This window comes from Myodes glareolus, chromosome 10 (assembly GCF_982192425.1).
Source record: "Myodes glareolus chromosome 10, mMyoGla1.1, whole genome shotgun sequence".
NCBI lineage: Eukaryota > Metazoa > Chordata > Mammalia > Rodentia > Cricetidae > Myodes > Myodes glareolus.
The window spans coordinates 31,261,028-31,280,015 of NC_142035.1; the positions used below are offsets into that span (position 1 = coordinate 31,261,028).

Sequence of the window (18,988 nt, forward strand, 5' to 3'; positions counted from 1 at the left end):
CAGCCATGTGACCAAGTCTATTATTTAAAGTTGGCAAGTGAGCAGACAAGCCATCAATCCATGGCTTTCTGGTGTGGAAAGCAAGCTTTTTAGGCGCTATGAAGCCCCGCACTGCAGGTAGGTGTGTTGAATGGGAGTTAAAGGCAACATAAGGCCCCTGTAAGATAATATTCTTGGGGAATGGATGTTAAGAGTTAGTTTGGGTCTTTACAACATCAGTCATATGGGTATTGTTTGCATCTGACAGTTTTTCTTTTAAGATTAATGTGCTTATGAAAACCTTGTGCGTTACTCTGCGAGGCAAGCTTGAAATCCATCAGCATTACCATCGGAATGACACAGTGCTGGGAGAGCAAACCAAATGACAAACAGAATCTGGTTTTCAGAGGCCAGTGTGTGCTGAAGAGAAATGATCTGAAGCCAAACTTGGCCTCCTTCCAGAAATTCCTCCTGCTGCACTGTTGGCACAGCCCATAGCAGGGTAGAAGCTAGAGGGCAAGGGAGGGCTGAGGGACAGGGGAGGGCTGAGGGACAGGGGAGGGCTGAGGAACAGGGGAGGGCTGAGGGACAGGGGAGGGCTGAGGGACAGGGGAGGGCTGAGGGACAGGGGAGGGCTGAGGGACAGGGGAGGGCTGAGGGACAGGGGAGGGATGAAGAACAGGGGAGGGCTGAGGGACAGGGGAGGGCTGAGGGACAAGGGAGGGCTGAGGGACAGGGGAGGGCTGAGGGACAAGGGAGGGCTGAGGGACAGGGGAGGGCTGAGGGACAAGGGAGGGCTGAGGGACAGGGGAGGGCTGAGGGACAGGGGAGAGCTGAGGGACAGGGGAGGACTGAGGGACAGGGGAGGGATGAAGGACTAGGGGAGGACTGGGGGATGGGGAGGGATGAAGGACAGGGGAGGGATGAAGGACAAGGGGAGGACTGAGAGACAGGGGAGGGATGAAGAATGGACAAGGGGAGAACTGAGGGACAGGGGAGGGATGAAGGACAAGGAGAGGATTGAGGGACGGGTGGGGGGGATGAAGGACAGGGGAGGGCTGAGGGACAAAAAACGGGAGTCAAAGAAGTATGATTAACTAAAATCTTGTTCTTCATAGCAAATAGTCACGAGTAAAATCAAGTTCCAGGGATTGACTAAATAAATAAACACATAAACAAACAAACAAATAAATGTGTGAAAAAATGAGACTTTTCCATGATCGTTAGAGAAAATCACCTTTAACATCACCATTTGACATGCAGCTGGTGATGTCCAGTTGAAACACACGTGGGGGGAAAGTTCAACAGCTGGTTGGATTGAAGGGTTCAAAGATACCAGTGGCTTAAGGGGATGAGAATGACAAAAGACCTCATTAGCATCAAAAGCCTTCCTTTGCATTTTACCAAAGGACCCTTGAGCTCACTTGGAGAGAGGGAAAGCACCTGACTTGGTCTCCAGCTCAAGAGCAAATCCCACCGATGTTCAGCTGGAGAAACCTGGCTGGCACTTGTAGATGTAGCAGCTACGGAAGACTCATGGCGAACTGGCATCACACAAAGACGGAGAACGGATGCAGGCCTGGCAGGTATGAGGAGGCCAGAAGGGGCTGAAGGACTCCACCCCAGGCCTCTGAGTTGGCAGCCCACTAAGCTTAGAAGGATGAGGGTAAGTTTCACCACCCACCCCCAACATGTTGGCTACCATTTTTCTCGATTTCAGACAGTTTCATTTCAGCACAATTTGGCCCGATCCTACTTTCTCGGCTCAGAAGGTGGGTGGCCAGAAACAGATGAGAACAACGCTTGAGAGTTTCCTCGACGCACAGTTTTTATTTTTTTGAGTCCCAAATCACTTCCAAATGCAGCCGCTCAGCCAAGCGCCAAGAGATCACGCTGAGTGAGGCAGCCGCACATTCGAGAAGGGAGGCATTGGTGAGACCCCGAGGCAGACTCTGCCAGGGGACTGGGCCAAGAGGCTGTCACTGCCTAGAGGAGGGGGGAGGCTGGATTTCACACCATCTCCGCCCAACAGACACTCTGCCAGCGAAAGGGGGCTGCGTCCTGTCTGGCCTGGCCAAGACTAAGTGGCATGAGGAATAACCAGAGAGCAGATTCCGCTAGCTGCCTTGGGATGCAATACTAGACATCTGCATCTAGGGCGCCCCTTCGAGCTCCAGGCGTTGGAGGATGGTGAAGACTGGAATTCAGCCTGGCTGGAGATGGATTTCTTAACAAACAGCCTGCATGCGCATCTGTGTGGCTTTCAAGGAAGGAAGAGAGACCTGGAGTCTTGAGCGGCTGGAGCTGCCTAAGCCTCTGCGTGGGCTCCTCCCACTTCACTTCCCAGGTGTCTCACTAGAGGACAGCCGATGTTCATCCCTGGAGCCTTGGGCAAGTGGACTTCTGAATGAGTCCCAGGGTACCCGAAGGTAGAAATTATTATACTGCACCTCGACTTTTCCAGAAGGTGGGAGTATGTTCCCAAAGATGGCCTTCCTCTAGCCGTAAACAGCACAGCAGCTCTGCGGGGGTGGAGGGGCGTTGGACTGTTGACGTCACACCTTTTATTTTAGCCTACAGGTAGAGACAGTCCAGTGGAGGGAGGAACAGAGTTAGCGTGCCAGTCCCGCTCCTGATACGCCCACGCAGCCCCTGAGCAAGCCATTAACAGCCTGGCACCTTTACCCCCACATCTACAAAAGGCGCTGACAGCGAGGAATTCATGGCTTACGGGGTTTATCGTCATCACAAACCTAGTCTGTAGACAGAGCAGCAGCTTTCCTAAGAGTCAAGCTCAAAGTCTCGAGAATAAATAAATGGAATGTATTTAAAGACTTGAGTGTCTTTCCCATGATGGTGGTAGGAACATATGGCTGCTTCATTCTACTGAACTAAAACTCTGGGGGTTTCAATGTTTCTTTCATTTTCAGTAAATATACATCTCTCTCTTCTCTTCCCCAGAAGCCTGTACCATAAGCCAACTTGTGCTTCTGTTGTCCCATTAAAATGTCCTGCAGGGGCATTATTCACACAGATCCTCAGTGTACATGGAATCATTTGTCTTTTCGGTTGTTGAATGCTGCTGCATTTTGGAAATATTTGGAATCCTTGGGAATGGGTTACTCACCCTGCCTTTTAGGCATCCTGTGTCTCAGGGAACTGGGGAGGATGCTCAAACATTGCTGGTTGGAAGTGAAGTTGAGCAACCTTTGGAAGAGACACTAGACAACATGTCAGAAGGGTTTGAAAATGGGCATCCCTTTCCCCCAGGGATTCTCTTTCAAGAATGCCATCACCTCATCACCGCCATTTCAAATGCATAAGAAGCCACTTAGGGCACCCTCAGCGATAACCAGATAGCATAGCTCAGAAAACATAGAAGCACCATAAGTGTCGAATTATAGAAAGCTATCTAAACCATGGCACATCCATCCAATAGACATATACGACCACAATTAAAATGATGTCAACATACCAGTATGTGGTGAAAATATTCAGAGCAGCACTTCCTTGGGGATGGGGGGGGGACTCTGAGCAGCAAGAAGTAGAAGTAATCTGTGAGTTGATAGTAATTGCACCCTGCGAGCAATTTGTATTATATAGATGTACCTGTTAAAAAACCTTTGTACGATCCACTAAAGATTTGTCCATTTCATTGTATGTCAACACCTCTTAGGCAAAAGGTCATCAAGTACCAAGTTCTAGTTAGTTGTATGTGTGCTGATATGGTTACGGGTCAAGTAGACAGATTTCTTCAGCATCCCTGGTGCTCTTGTCTGAAGGTTTGTATCCTCACTCCAAGTTTCCACATTGAAATATAATCTTAATATGATAGAGCCGAGAAGGAGGACATTGGGGAGGGTGATTGTCTGAGAGCTCTGCCCCCACAAATATGAATGAGGACCTGGTTGAGGACACTCCAGAGAAGCAGTTATCCCCCTCCCCAAGAGGGGATATGAGAAGAAGTCACCACCTACAAACCAGAAATTGGGCTTTCTCTGAACATCAAAGAACTGGTACTTCCCAGCCTCTGTGACTGTAAGAAACAAATGTTGGTTAGCTACATGTGACCTGAAGAGACTGGGACCTTCGGTATCTGTTGTAAACAAAATGAACCAATGGGGGACAATGGTGATGAGAAAAGAATAGCTACTTTATAAAACAAATGTGCTCAAAGATTGGTTACAGAACATAGGCTGTAGACATGTAGGCCTTTCCCTGCCTCTAATGCATACTTTTCCCTTTGAAGTTGTCACTGAGAATGTAGAAAACAAGATGACAGAACATTTAGTGATGTTTATGCCATTAAAATGTGTTTGACACCGTTTTTATTAAAATAACCATCTTGCTTATTTTCACGCTTTTCACAACGTATATTTATTTAAAGTTAGAAGGTGCTTTTTTAAAAAAATGTTCTATGTGTATGAATGATTTTCCTTCATGTATGTTTGTGCACAGCAGACATACCTGGCTCACCAGAGACACAGGATTGACTGGTCCTGAGCCTCCATGTGACTGGTGGGAACCAAACCCTAGTCTTCTGTTACGAGCAGGAAGTGCTCTTAACCACTGAGCCATCTCTCCAGCCCAGAAAAGTTGGTTCTTTCAATTTCTTATTTTGCCCAAAGTGACTATGGAGACCCATGTTGCTGGAAGGTAAACATATCTTGTGTTGTCTGTCCCGTGATGGCCACACTAAACTTTCCCTGACAAAGGTCGTGTTTACAGGCTGTGACTACAGCCCATGGTTGCCATTTCTCATGTAGAGTCCCCAGCACCTCTGAGATGTGTTGCTCAGTTGACAATAGTCCCTTCTCTGAAATCTATCTAAAGGCGGCTTAAAGACAGTCATCTGAAATGATGTGGCAACACCCTCCACGCTTGGACTGCTGACACTCCGGGAAGCAGCACATTAAGTTCTAGGTCTTTGTATCTCTGCTTCCTCTGGGAATGTTTTGTACCAAGGAAGGGTGAGAGCAGAGTTACTACAGCACACAGGCTAAGTGAACCTCAGCTTCATAGTTACCTTGGAGGTGAATTCATAGGGCCTAAAAAGAAACTGTATACAAGTCATATTTTTATGGATTCTTAAGAGGACGTTTGAAGTGTTTTCTGGTTTGACACTTAGATGGACACTAAGGATCTCTTTTCTCCTCTTGAATTACTGGAACAAATTCTTGCACCTTCTCATCTTAATCTTAAAAAATCTTTAAATTTATATACAGTGAAATTCAATTTCCTGGGTATGTAGTTCTATGAGTTCTGACAAATGCATAGCCGTGTAACCACAGCCCTAATCTGAAAAGATTCCTTTTCCCCAAGAAGTCTTCATACACATATCCAAGTCTGGCTGGCGCTGGTCTTTAAATGCTCTCTTTCAATTCATTTTACACCTGGGGAAATACAGGCCACATAAGGGTCTTTTTGCTTTGTGGTAAAGAAGTATTTGACCTATTGTCTTCGTGGAGCATCCTCATGTTGAAGCAGGCCAGATTGCAAGAAAAGCAACCAAATAAAATGAGGGATGGGGGAGTCTGTGAGTAAAAAAAGAAGCACTTTGCGATATGAATTTGTAACAGATGGTACCAGGGAGCCCCAGGATGGCTTTAGTTTAACCAAAGTTTGGGTATTAATGCCGAAGTCCTGGCTTAATGGTGCTCTGAGGCTTGCTGTGCAACCTTGGGTAAAACGCTCCACCTCTCTGTATCTCTTTATTCCACATCCATAAGGGCATTGTAAAGATCAAATGAGAACTTAAACACATGACAGGTAACCAGTGGACTATTACTATCTGCATTATTTCTGCATATCATTAAAACTTATTTTGGTGCCCATGACCCTGTTGCAAGTGTATGTGCCGGATCCCTTTATGGCCACGTTGCAAACAACACCGTAAGCTTACCTTGAAATCAGCTGCAAGCTTACAGTAATCTGATCTGCTTCAACATAAGGATGCTCAGGAGGCAATAGTCCAGATACTTCTTTTTGGAAGAGACAGGCTCACTGTCAACAGACATTTAACAAGAAGTTGTGCAGTCTCCATCATCCGACAGAGACGCTGGGTTCTTGGCTTAATATGTTTCTCCAGACACATATTAAAATCTGAGATCTCCTATCTCCATCTTGGAGAGAAGCCTTTATTACCTGTATCTGGACTCCATGGTTCTGACTAACTGCCAGCCTGGTTGCCAGGCTCCCAACCCTGACCTCTGACTGAGTGCTCCTCCTGCATCTGGGGGCTCCCTTGGGTGGGTGACCTAGAACTCCTAATGCTTCCTTTCAAAAACATCTCACATCCCTGCCTACATCTTCCTCAAATCCAATGGCTTCTCCAGCTGCCAAGAAAGACATGAATGAGAGGCACATGCACATGTACACTAGACATCTCCCTCTCTTCCCCTTTTTCTGAGATAGAATATCACTATGTGGCCATGACTGGCCTGGGACTTGTTTAGACCAGGCTAGTCTCAAACTCAGAAACATGCCTGCCTCTGTATCATAAGGACATGGATTAAAAGTCTAAGTCACCATGCCTAGCTCCTTTCCCATTTTTTAATAAAGAAAAACAAACTGACTTACCAATAAGGTCATTAGAAGTTCTCCACAATTTAAGGTGATAAATGCCTTCAGATCAAAGGCAATAGTCTAAGAAGAAGTGCTCCAATGTAGTACATAGCTCAAGTTTTTAAGTGTTCTGATTACTACAGATGGGCTGAAATTTCCAGATACACGTTGGCCATCCCATGAGACTGAGACCACAGCAGCAGAACAGCTCTCCTTGTCCTTCTCTTTATTGTCACCACATAACAAACCACTCCACGATTTTGTAGCCTAGGACAATATCCCTTCGATTCTGCCTAAGGATTCTGTGTCAGGGATTCACTTGAGGCAATGGACAAGGGCTTACAACTGCCTCTTCACATCTGAGGCCTCAGCTGGGGGACCTTTGCTGGTACTGACTTCAGCTGCAGGAATTTGGAACCACCTAGAATCATCTTCACTCATAGGTAAAGGGATAACAGAACTTTGGGTTGCTGGCAGGAGTTCCTGCTTCACAAGGCCTCTTTTTACCTGGGCCTCCTCAGAGCATGGCAGCCTCGGCATGTCTAAAGTACCTACAAATGGCTCAAGGCAGACATCTCAGTGTAGCAGTTGACAGCTGTGTTGGCCTATCATAACTGAGTCTTGGAAATACTGTGACACCATATTCTACAGTTTAAAGGTGAGTCACAGCCCACCTCATCCCTATCTCTTCCTAGACCCTATCTCTTCCTAGGATAGAGGTGAGGAATTGGTAGCTATGGTTATACTTATAAAACCACTCTACCTAAATGTCAATTAGTTCAGGCAATATGAAAGTTAGTATAGAGGTTAAACAAAAAGTTAGGGGTTGGAGAGATGGTACAGGACACACACACACACACACACACACACACACACACACCACCCAAAATGGAGTATAATTCATCTAAAAAGAAAAATGAAATATTTCACTTGTAGGAAAATATAAGAAAGTGAATAACATTGTACTAAGTAAAACAAGATAGACTCAGACAAACATCTCACATTCCCTTATATGTGGAATCTGAATTTTAAAATCATAGATACGACAGCCTCATCTAGTGCGCACTCCTCCTAAATGGTGTCTTGAGGGTTCGTCTAACCCTGACTTGTAGTACATTTCATAATATTACTCAGGAAACAGAGCTCTTAATACATAAGGGAAGCTGTTGGGATGTGAACTGTCTCCCCACAGGATCATCCCTTTAAATACCCAATCCCCAGCAGATTACACTGTTCAAGGAAGTCAGAGAGTCCTTGGATTGTCGGGCGCAGCTAGCAGAGGTTAGTCCCTGAGGGTGGTCTTTGAAAGTGTTCCTAACCACTGAGAAATCTCTCCAGCCCAAATTCTGAGACGCGTTCTGAGGCACCCACTGCTTGCTGCCCCCCTCGACTTCCATAGGTTATGTTATCTTGTCTCTACTGCCCTGCAATGATGTGGTCACGCCAGTAGGGGAAACCTGTTTTCCACCACTACCCCCTGCCTGCAGACATCACTGGGAAGATTATGAGGAGATAGCAGAGTGGGGCATGCACACACAGTGTCGGAGGGGCAGGTATCTTCCCTCAGGCCGGCAGCAGCAACATGGTGATAACTGGGTTTGTGGGAGTCATTCCCTCACTGCTGATTCAGGTATCTCGAGTGTCCAGGTGTAGAAGTTACAGCCACCCTCTTCCCCAGCTGTGGTCGGGGCAGTGAACCTATAGAGGAGGGGACATTAACTTCCCCATCCCTACTTTTTATCTGACGGACAGGCAGTGCTACCACTGCATCACGAGTAGTCCATGATGGTGTGGTGAGAGCTCTAATAGCCACCTCTTCTCATAAACCTAAGCAGATTGGAGCTTTTCAACCTAACTTGCTTTCCTGGGGAAAAAGAAGGGGGAAGAGCCATAGCCTGTTGCTGGAGTTGCAGCCCCCCTAGAATTGAGGAGCCCTGAGGTGCGAGGGGTGGAATTCACAAAGCTGAAGTCAGAGATGGTTGGGGGAGATGAACTGAGTACACCCACACGTTCAGCAACCCGAGGGAATCATTTCTGTAGAATAGCTGGAGAAACAGAAGGGAAAGAGTACAACTGATATAAATTGGAGGTGAACCTAGAAGCAGGAGGAAGGAGATAGAATGAGGTGTGAGGAGAAGGTGGCTGAGAATTAGGGAGTCTCTGGGGAAAAACATCAGAAAGAAAGAGGGAATGGAAAAGTGTGGGCAACGGCAGAAGGTGCCACTCAGGCACAGGATATTACCAGGGACCTCTCCTGGTAATCTGGTCCAGAAAGTCATCTAATCCATATCTGAATCCATCCTGGGCTGTCCCAGGTCCCCTGAATGGGCACTGTGGAAATATGAAGCCCTCTGACCAACCTGGATCAACACTCAAGGGCCCCTTTGCTGCGGAAAGGCCTACTCCTGTGAGGTTGATGAAGACTGCGTGTCCTTGAGTGTGAGTCTTGGTTTCACACCCTCTTTTCCCTACCTTTGCTTTTTCCCCGTCCTTTTATAGGGGCTGGAGCCAAGGAATCGCCTTAATACACAGCCTGAACCCTTCACCTCAACTCAGATTGTGTTTTATAACTGAAATCCCAATAGATAAGGGAAAAGGTGCCTAGAACTTACAGCCTTGTTTTACTCATTGAGCCACAGCCCAGATTCTTTATCCTGCATGCCTGGTGTCCACAGAGGTCAGCAGAGGGTAACACAGAGGACAACAGATCTCCTGAAGCTGGAGTTACAGAGAGTTGTGAACTACCATGTGGGTGCTAGAAATCTACTGCTCCTGGGTCCTCTGCAAGCACAGCAAGTGTTAAAACTGTGATGGGCAATACAGATCTGTGCGGCCTCTGGAGGATGCTCAAGGTGCCAACCTTTGAAAGCAGTCTGAGGTCAAAGCTTTGGGGCTTCTCTGGTTCTGCTCTGACTAGCAACTTACTTAACACCTGTGTTCCCAGAAGCCCACAACCATGGGACCAGCAGGATGGAATCAGTCAGTTCTCTCTACTTCCTCAGCTTTGACCACACTAGGAGACTGGGACACTTAGAAATGAAAGAGTATAATCAAGTGTGTAATTGGGTGGTTCCAGTTTAATTCCGCTAAAATTACATCTCAGCACTGTAGAATTATCAAAGTTGAAGACAATAAAATCATAAAGAAAACAAGCATAAGCACATTAGGAATGTTCCAAATGCCCAAAAGCATCCCGGCCCAGACCTTCTGAATTGTCCTCAGTTTTCAAGAAAAGATGGCATGAACTTGCTGCAGAGGGATATTCTGGTCATGTGGCCCTAAAGGAAATAAGTTCCATACTTTGTCTCAGTGCCTTCCTTCTCTATGAAGCTGATGAGCAGGAAGAAAAGGTAGGAGCTCCTTCCAGAGAAGGATGCTTACGGTTGACCTTGTGTAGAAGTAGATATTACTCCTCCATCCTCCTGACTGCTTTTGCTCAGGAGCAAGATTGAGGGAGGGCGGGGTGCAAAGTGTGGTTGAAAACACAGAATAAGTTTGCTCTGGACATTACTGGGTTTCTTCCAAAAGTGTATTAATTTTACAAAAATAAGACATAGAGAAAGATCCCCAGACTCAATTGCCAAAAGCCAAACTTCAGAGGAAAAAGAAGAACAGAGAACACACACACACACACACACCTGAATATCTGAAGAACACAACAAGCATGTAATGAAATGTTCTAGGTTCCAAGTTAAAACAACAATGTCATGGCATTATTTTCTATCTTATCAGCAACAACTGAGCATGGATGATACCCGTTGTCAAGGGAGGAAGGCAAAGACACATTTACACAATGAAATGGGTGTGGGCTATCTTTGGAAGAATGGTTTGGCAATGCCTTCTGATATACACGTCAAACTAGGCAAGGAAAGCTTCTGAACACCTCCTGAAGAAAAGATCATAAGAAGTAAAAATATGGCCACAAAGATGATAGTTGCAACACAGCTTGCAAAAAGCAAAAACTGGAACCAACTGAAACGTGCCATTGGTTAAGTCAATCGTAGTACATCTGCTAAAGAATACAACACAATCCCAGAAAAGATGAAGTGTGTTTGGGTATCATTTCCGGAATCACTACCACCCTTTCATTCTGCTTCTTCCACACACATATGATGCACCATCTGCAGAGCTGGTTACCTTCTCTAGGTCTCAGCTTCCTTCCCACTGAAGACAACCATACTGGCATCATAGACTGGGTGTAGCAAGGAGCCCACACTAGGCAGAGAGCTTGACATGAAGTAGTAGGTAAATGTCATAGACTGGCAGTGTTGGCATCAACATAAAAAATATTCACTACAGTTATTGATGAGGAAGACACACAATTCAGGAACTGTGTTGAACAGACTAGAAGCTTCTTAAACAAGCTAAAAGACAAACACAAAGTGAAGATGTACCAGAGTCTTGTGCTATCAACCTATACAAAGGAGAACAGAGGCCATCTGGGTGGAATGTTTGGTACAAACATCTTTTGTTTCAGTGATTCAGGCTGGAGCTTCCTCCGTCTTTTCCAATATGTCCACTCTTCCATTCTTTCTCATGTTGGGGTTTCCTCGTGGCGAGGAGTGACTCAAGGAATCTGATTCTGATTCAGGTAAGGCTTCTAAAAGGGGGGGGGGAGGTAATCATATTCACGTTCCTCTCCAACTTCTCCCAAATCTATCCGTCTTCCTTACTCTCTCAACTTTGTGTGCTCTTTTTTTATTTCCTGAAAAGATACCAAGTACAACTTATATTCTTCAGATGTATGACCTTCCACTGGAACATGTCACACCTTTAAAGAGAACTAACTCTCTATCCCCAAAGCTCTCTATTTCCAATAGCTCCTCAGCGAGAGGTAGCATTTTGTGCCCACCTCCATGTCTTTATACTGGAATTATGCTGACTTGAGGTTGTTCAGATCTTACGCAAGCTGTCACAGCTGATGTGAGTTCACATAAGCCACAGCCCTCTGGTATCCAGAGAACACTGTATCTCTGGAGTCATTTCCCACCTCCCCCACCTCTGACTCTTATAATCTTTCCACCCCCTCTTCTGCAACAATACCTGAACCTTGATGTAGATGCCCCAGTTAGAGCTGAGCCTTCCACAGTCTTTTATTCTATGTACCTCAACCAGTTGTGCGTCTCTGTGTTAATTACCATCTCCTGCAAAAAGATGAGAGCTGTGCTAATCTGAGTACAACACCAAGTCACTAGGAGGAAGTGTAAATGCATTTACAGGAATGATGCGGGAGAATTGTCTGTATTCTGTCAATCATATTTTAATAAAACGCCGATTGGCCAGGCAGGCAGTATAGGCGGGTCAACCAGACAGGAAGTAGAGGCGGGGCAATGAGAATAGAATAAGGCTATGGAGGAGGAAGGTCCCTCAGCCACTCCTGCGCAGACCACTGAAGAGGCAGCATGTAACTTGCCCAGCTGAGAAAGGTATGGAGCCATGTGCTAACATAGATAAGGATAATGGAGTAACATAAGTTATAAGAGTTAACAAAAAGCCTGACCTAATGGGCCAATGAGTTTTATAATCATATGGAGTCCTGTGTGTGATTTCTCTTTGGGATATGCCGGCTCTGGGGTGCCGGACGGGACAGATACCCCAACAAGCCGGCCCCATCATGTTACACAGGAATAGCATTGAGTACAATAAAAGGGGGGAGGAAAGAGAAGTTCATCAACGTCACCAGTATAGCTAAGGGGTAAACTCCCAGATCTGAAAATATAAAGATAAGACTAGTATAAATATAGCAGAGAAAGTTGTTGACAAGCATTTTATTTAGAAATGAGTCACAGTGTCATGGATGTTGCATGGTGCTGTGTTATACAAAGCGATACTGTTCTTACTGAGACTTTTAACTTTCTTCATCCCAAATCCACATTCTTAACATTTCCCCCTTCCAGGACGGACATTACACTATCGCCTTTCCAGGGTAATTGGTGGAGTAGGAAGAAATAAGGAAGCCATGCCAGTGAAGTCTAAGTAGTGGAATTTTGGAACTGCTGCTCTGAAAATCAAGAATTCACATCATCTACCGTGTTGTCAGGTAAAGTAAGTGCCTAAGGCCAGCTGCACAGCAGCTGCAATTGTGAGGCCACGCCTGAGCATCAAAGACTTAAGGTGGAGGAAAAATATCATGGGGAACTAGGGGTTAATACAGCAAAAAGAGACCAGTTCATCCCTCTTTGTGCCCTCCAGTCAGCTCTCTGCACTTCATGTTTGTGGTGATATTTTCTTTCTGATCTAACAAATGAAGCTAACCTGAAGATCAGAGTGTGGAGCTAAACTACTAGCTAGCCGCAGAGGCCAGGCAGTGGTGGTGCATACTTAATCCCAGCACTTGGGAGACGGATCCAGACGATTTCTGTAAATTCAAGGCCACCCTGTGTTACACTAGATTGATCCAGTCTAAAAGAGAATCAGAGCCAGGCAGTGGGGGCTCACACCTTTAATCCCAGTATTTGGGAGTCACACGCCTTTAATACTAGCACTAGGGAGTGGAAACAGGAAGGGATATGGCTATGTGGAGAGAGGAATATAAGGCAGAAGGAGACAGGAACTCAAGGCATTCAGTCTGAGGTTTCATAGAGACAGGAACACGCATTCGACCTGAGGATTCAGTATAGCTAAGAACTACTGGCTGGCTGCTCTGTTCTCTGATCTTTCAGTATTTACCCCTATATCTGACTCCAGGTTTCATTATTAAGTCCAATTAGAATTTGAGCAACTCATGGTTACATCGGGGGGCTGATGGCTAGGCTGTTGGAGGAATACTTGGTGAACCTGCTGTGTTCTCCTCTTCTGGATCAACTCATTTCCAAAACACTTCTCCATGGCCTACCATGTGTCTTGAGTAAGCCACCACAAGAAGTCCCGGCTCAAGAGAAGTGGTTCTCAGCCTTCCTGATGCTGCAGCCCTTTAATACAGCTCCTCTTATTGTGGTGACCCTAAACTGTAGAATCATTCTTGGTCCTACTTTATTACTCTAATTTTGTTACTGTTATGAATCATAATGTAAATATCTTTGTTTTACTATCGTCTTAGGTGGCCCATGTGAAAGGGTCATTCAACCCCATTAAGAAGATCGTGAACAAAGAGTTGAGAGTCACTGCTCTGGAGTGTGCTCTCCAGTGGACCTTCCAGAAGGGGTCAGTGGAATGTGAAGCCTCGTGAAATCCGGGATGGCAGCTGGAAACACAAATCTTCAAGCTGAGCAGCAACCGGGTTTGTTGAGTCAGGAAAAATTCTTTTCCATGAGGATTTCAGGAAGTTTTAAACTTTAAAATATTTTCTGTATAAATGGTTCCTATTCTAGGATCTCTGAGCCACATGAAGTTTTTGAACCATGACATTTCTGCATTCACTTATAGATTGAGTTAAAAAAAACCTGTGGGCTTGGAGTTGCTGGTCAACTGGGGGTCATGGCTCTAGTAAAACTCCATGCACTTTGGAATTAAATGAACTTGAATTTATGTTCAGGCTCTGCCTAGCGATCTTATCTTCTTCCCCTTTCTAATATTTTTGGGGCTGGGGTCCCTGAGTCTTTTTCTGGAAGTCCATGCCATGAAAATACTTGCCATTAGATATGTTGAGAAGTCACGTCAGAAACAGTGGCACAAATCTGTAATGGGAGATTGGGGTAGGAGGTTCTTACCTTCTTTCTTTAGTAACCACCCTGCTGATTGCCATAAAGGAACCACCTACGTAGAATCTGGGCACCAATGCAAACATATCGGACCAACAACATGGCAGGGGAGAAGCTGTCTGTCCCGCGCTCCTCTGAGGACTCTGCGTGTTTTGTTGAATGGCGTAAATGAACTTTGGAGATGGGAAAAGCATAGATAGCAGCCAGAAAGCCAGGGAAGAGAGCACAGTCAAGCCCAGAGCAGAATTCACAAGCAAGATCAGCCTTAGAAGCATAATTGTATTTTCCCAAACAGAATGGGGTCACTTCCACCTTTGGAAAAAATCATGCTGTAGCTCAGTGGAAAGACTGGAATGGGCCAAAGAGCATATTCACTGCTTTGAGTAAGTTCTTGGGTCTTCAGCTATCTCATTTGTGGAGAGCAGATGATAGGGCTGTTTACATTATCATATCCTCAGTACTCATGTGGTCACCCAATAAACAGTAAGACAACTGGAGGGAAGTTCGAGGTATGCACATGAATGTATGCATGCACACAACTATAAAGCCCAATGCATGCTCAGATATCTTCCTCTAATGTTCTCCATGTTATTGCCTTGAGATAGGATAGCTCACTGAACTTGAAGGTCGCCGTCGTTTCAGCAAGGCTGGCTGGGCAGGGTGATCTCTAGGTCCACCTGTCTCTGCTTTCCAAAGCCGAAGTTATGAGCATGCGAGTCCTGATCTGGATTTTTAGACAGGTGCTAGAGGTTTGCATTCAGGTCTTTATATCTGCAGAGCCCGGTACTCTTACCCACTGAGCCATCCCTGCAGAACCAACAGTAGCTTTTCATATTGACCTATTGCTAAACTTGTCAGGCCCCTTCTGTGAAAAAAACAAAACACATAGGAAGGACTTAGGTACTATCTGCACACAGGTTCCACACCTGCAGAATCAACCGACAGGAGATGGAGTCTTTTAATGTTTGTTTTTGATAATTTCACATGTATATACAATTCAATCTTATCTCTCTTCCATCTCTCACCTCTAACTTCGCCTGTATCTCCTCCAACATGCCCTCGCCTAACTTCATGCCTTTTTTGGCTCTGATAGTCGACTAAATCCAGTTAGTACAATCCATATGTGTGTGGGCATGGGGCCAGCCACTAGAACATTATGAACTTACTAGTGCCACATCTTCAAAAATAGAAGCATGTTTCTCCCTGGCAACTATGTACTCCCAACAGCACCTCCATAGGGGGTGAGACCAGGAGATTATCTACCTCGTCTATGCTGAGACTGTGGCTGACCTGATCGGGAAATAAACCTGCTGTAAGTTCATGAGTTTCATAACCATTTTAGGTCCAGGAGGCAGCATTGCACAGCTCTCCTCCCCATCCTCCAACTCATACATTGTTTCTGTCTCCTCTTCAGCTATGTTCCCTGAGTCTTGGTGGTGATTATATATAGAGAGAATATTTTAAAGGAAAATCATGTTTGTATTAATCTTTTAATTTTTTTCTGTCTTTATTCCAGAAATGATGCAGAACCAAAATTTGCTCACATAGCATTTATATTACATGGGATAGTATAGGCAATTTAGAGATGTTTTAACATATATAGGAATATGTATGCAGACTACATGTAACTACAATGCTGTTGTATCAGAGGGACTTTAGCATCCTTGGTTTAGTATATGCATGGAGGGGAGTGCTTATATCCATCCTCTGTGCATGCCCAAGGACAGCTGCTGTGCTTAGCCATGAGACTCAAACAAACTGGGTTAAGTGTGATGCTAGCAAATCAGACATCAAGTCTCTTGAACAGACATTTTTATTTCCTCTTATTTTTATCAAATTTTTACCCAGATCTTTGCATTTTAGTTAGAAGGAAAATTGTGTTGATTCTAGTCTATACCAGGGAACCAGAATAAATAGAATGCTCAGCTATTATTCTAAGTCATTTTTTATTATGTAATGTTGGTCAATTTTTTTTAAAAAAAAAAAGTCACTGGGAAGTGAATTAGGAACACAGACACACACACAGACACACACACACACAGACACACACACACACTCACACACACAGTGTCAGCGCCCAGATCCAGTTGCTATGAACATTTTGGTGTACTTCTATACACAATTGGCAGTTCACTGGGATCTTTCACAGTATCCAGTTTTTTGTCTAACGCTTTAGCTTAACACGAGGAAATATCCAAATCCTCTTCTATTGTTCAACCTTTTGCCAATTTTCCATTATTTTAAATAAAGCTGAAATGAATATAATGGTTCATAAAACATTTTCTGTTGTTAGGGGAAATCCATGGGCTAATTCCTAGAAACTAGCCTGTAAAGATTAAGCACATTCTTTGGTCCACTCTGCTCAAAAGGCTTTAAAAGTCTGGAAGAAAATCTTTCACTAGTCCTGGATATTTTCATGATAATTGGGAGGCAATGTGACTTCATTGTAAAGCTTTGTTTTGTTTGCCAATGAAGCCGAATAGAGTAAGTTATTTATTGAACACTGGTGGTTACACTCTGGTGAATTGGCCTATTTTCCCATTGCCTGTGAATCTTGAAGAGTGTGGTGTGGTTTTTTCTAATGAAATTATTCAACAGTACATATAAGGACTAACGTTTTGTCAACTGTTATAGATTTTCAACAGCTCCCATTACCATTTTCATTTTGCTTACTTGTCCTTTGGGAGATTAGAAATGTTTCCGCTTCAATTTAGACAATCTAATAACCTTTCGTTTATGAGTCCCTTATTAAATTTATCCTCGTACTGACCTTCCCGTTCTAAGACTAGATTCATTGCCATTTCTTTCCCAAATATGTTAATATTTTACTCATATGTCAAAGACATTGGTTTGTTTTTACTATTTTCCACTTGTAGTAAAAAATGAATATAAGACAAAATTTGCCATTTAACTACCCTTCAGGGTACCCGTCACTTGACGCTGACTACACTCACAGTGTTAAAACTACCACCATTGTTTCTAAACTTGCTTCGCCACCCCGACAGAAAGCCCTCATCACCCTCTCCCCAAGTCCCTGGTAGCTGCTAGGTCTACTTTCTGTCTCTATCAATTGTTATGACACATACTTTACAGAAGAGACATCATACAAAGCGTATTCTCCTGTGACTGGCTCATTTCACTTCGTGTAATGGGTTCTACATCCGTTGATGTCAAAGCATGTGCCAGAATTTCCTTCTTCTCGTGGCTGAATAACATCCCTGTGTTATGTGTCGGTCACATTTTGCTTGTCTGCTTATCTACTGACGATGCTTGGGTCTTTGTCTGCACTTTGTCTGCTGTGAGCATTGACAGCATGAACACTGGTGAAAAAAACCACCTACTTGGGTCCATGGCTTTGAATCCTCTTGGGGGTATAGCCTAAAATAGAATGTTGGATCAAATGATACATTCTGCATTTATCGCTTTCCTTTGGCAGCGGCCCTGCTGATTTCCGCAGCGGCTGTAACAGTGTACACAGCCATCAGCAAAGCACAGGTTTCTGCCTTCTCCACATCCACCTAACATCCACCTCCAGGTGTTTCACAGTGTCCATCCCAATGGGTGCCCAGCAATCTCTCTGTGGTGGTTTTTATCTGCAATTCCTTTGTGACTCGACATTGTGTTTCTTCTGTGCTTACTGCTTATTTCTGAACTTCCTCTGGAGAAATGTTTATTGCCTACTTTTGTGATAGTCCTTTCTAGCTGAATTTTTTTTGGGGTCTCCTTTTCTTTTTTTTTTATTAAATTATAAAAGTTTCCATTTCAGCCCCTCCTCCCAACACTGAATTTTAGGAGTTCTCTATATGTTCTGATTATAATCCCTTTATAAGTCATCCATTCTGTGTGTTGCCTTTCTTATTAGTTCATTTATTTGCTTGTGAGGGTGCACATTTGATCTATTTTGTTAGTCTATATGTGTTATTAGTTATATACATCAAAAGACATATTATAAGAAACTGACTTGTGTGACCATGGAGGTCCTGGTGAGTTCATGACCCGGGAGAGGAGAAGGTACAGATGGAGGCTTTAAAAAAAGTTTCCTGGGAATTTTTCCCTTACCTTGGAGGGAGAGAGAAGCCATCTTTTTGTTCTACTCAAGCCTCCAATTAGATAGATAAGATTATTATGTAAGGCAATGTTCCTCATGTGACCATTTAAAATATGAATCTAATTGGGTGCTCCTAGACTGAATATCTGGACCTCCCAGTCCTGATGTTTTTTATACATAAAGTTAATAGATAATATTCTCTGAGACATAAAAGTTTTTAATTTTGAAGTTGAAGATTTCTATTCTTTTTCGTTCATCGTCTGTGTTTTTGGTTTTTATTTAGAAAACTCTCCTATTTCATTAGTCTATAAGTACTTCACGCCAGGACCATGCTGTTTTGATTACTATGGCTTGGTTGTAAAGTTGACATCAGAACATGTGAATCCTCTGACCCTGTTCATCTTTAACAGGTCTATTCTATCTAGTTCCTTGAAATTGCCTGTGAACCTTAGGATGACTAGCTTTACTCTCATCAAAAAGCAAGGCTTTGATAAAGATGGCTTTGCATCTTGATCACTTCCCATCCACGGACACTATGTTGTCGAGCATTTATTAAGTCTTCTGAAATGTCCTGTAGTAAAATTTGTATACTGTTCATCACCCTGGGTGAGCATGCCACTAGGGAAAGGCCAGACGCTATGGAGGCTTATTTGCTGAAGGCAGAGCTAGAAAGGGAATCGACGCACTAGATATGTTTGTTCCATTTTTCAGCCATTCTGCTGCCTTTTTGGTAAAAATTTATGAAGCACCCATTTTG

The 18,988-nt window shown here is 44.2% G+C and overlaps 1 long non-coding RNA gene across 1 annotated transcript; it reads left to right on the forward strand.

Moving 5' to 3' along the window:
• Positions 1-1,051: 1,051 nt before the first annotated feature.
• On the forward strand, positions 1,052-3,015 carry LOC125413839 (uncharacterized). The gene is made up of 2 exons (XR_015004193.2): positions 1,052-1,565; positions 1,700-3,015. It is a non-coding gene; the product is annotated as an uncharacterized LOC125413839 (long non-coding RNA).
• Positions 3,016-18,988: the final 15,973 nt, after the last annotated feature.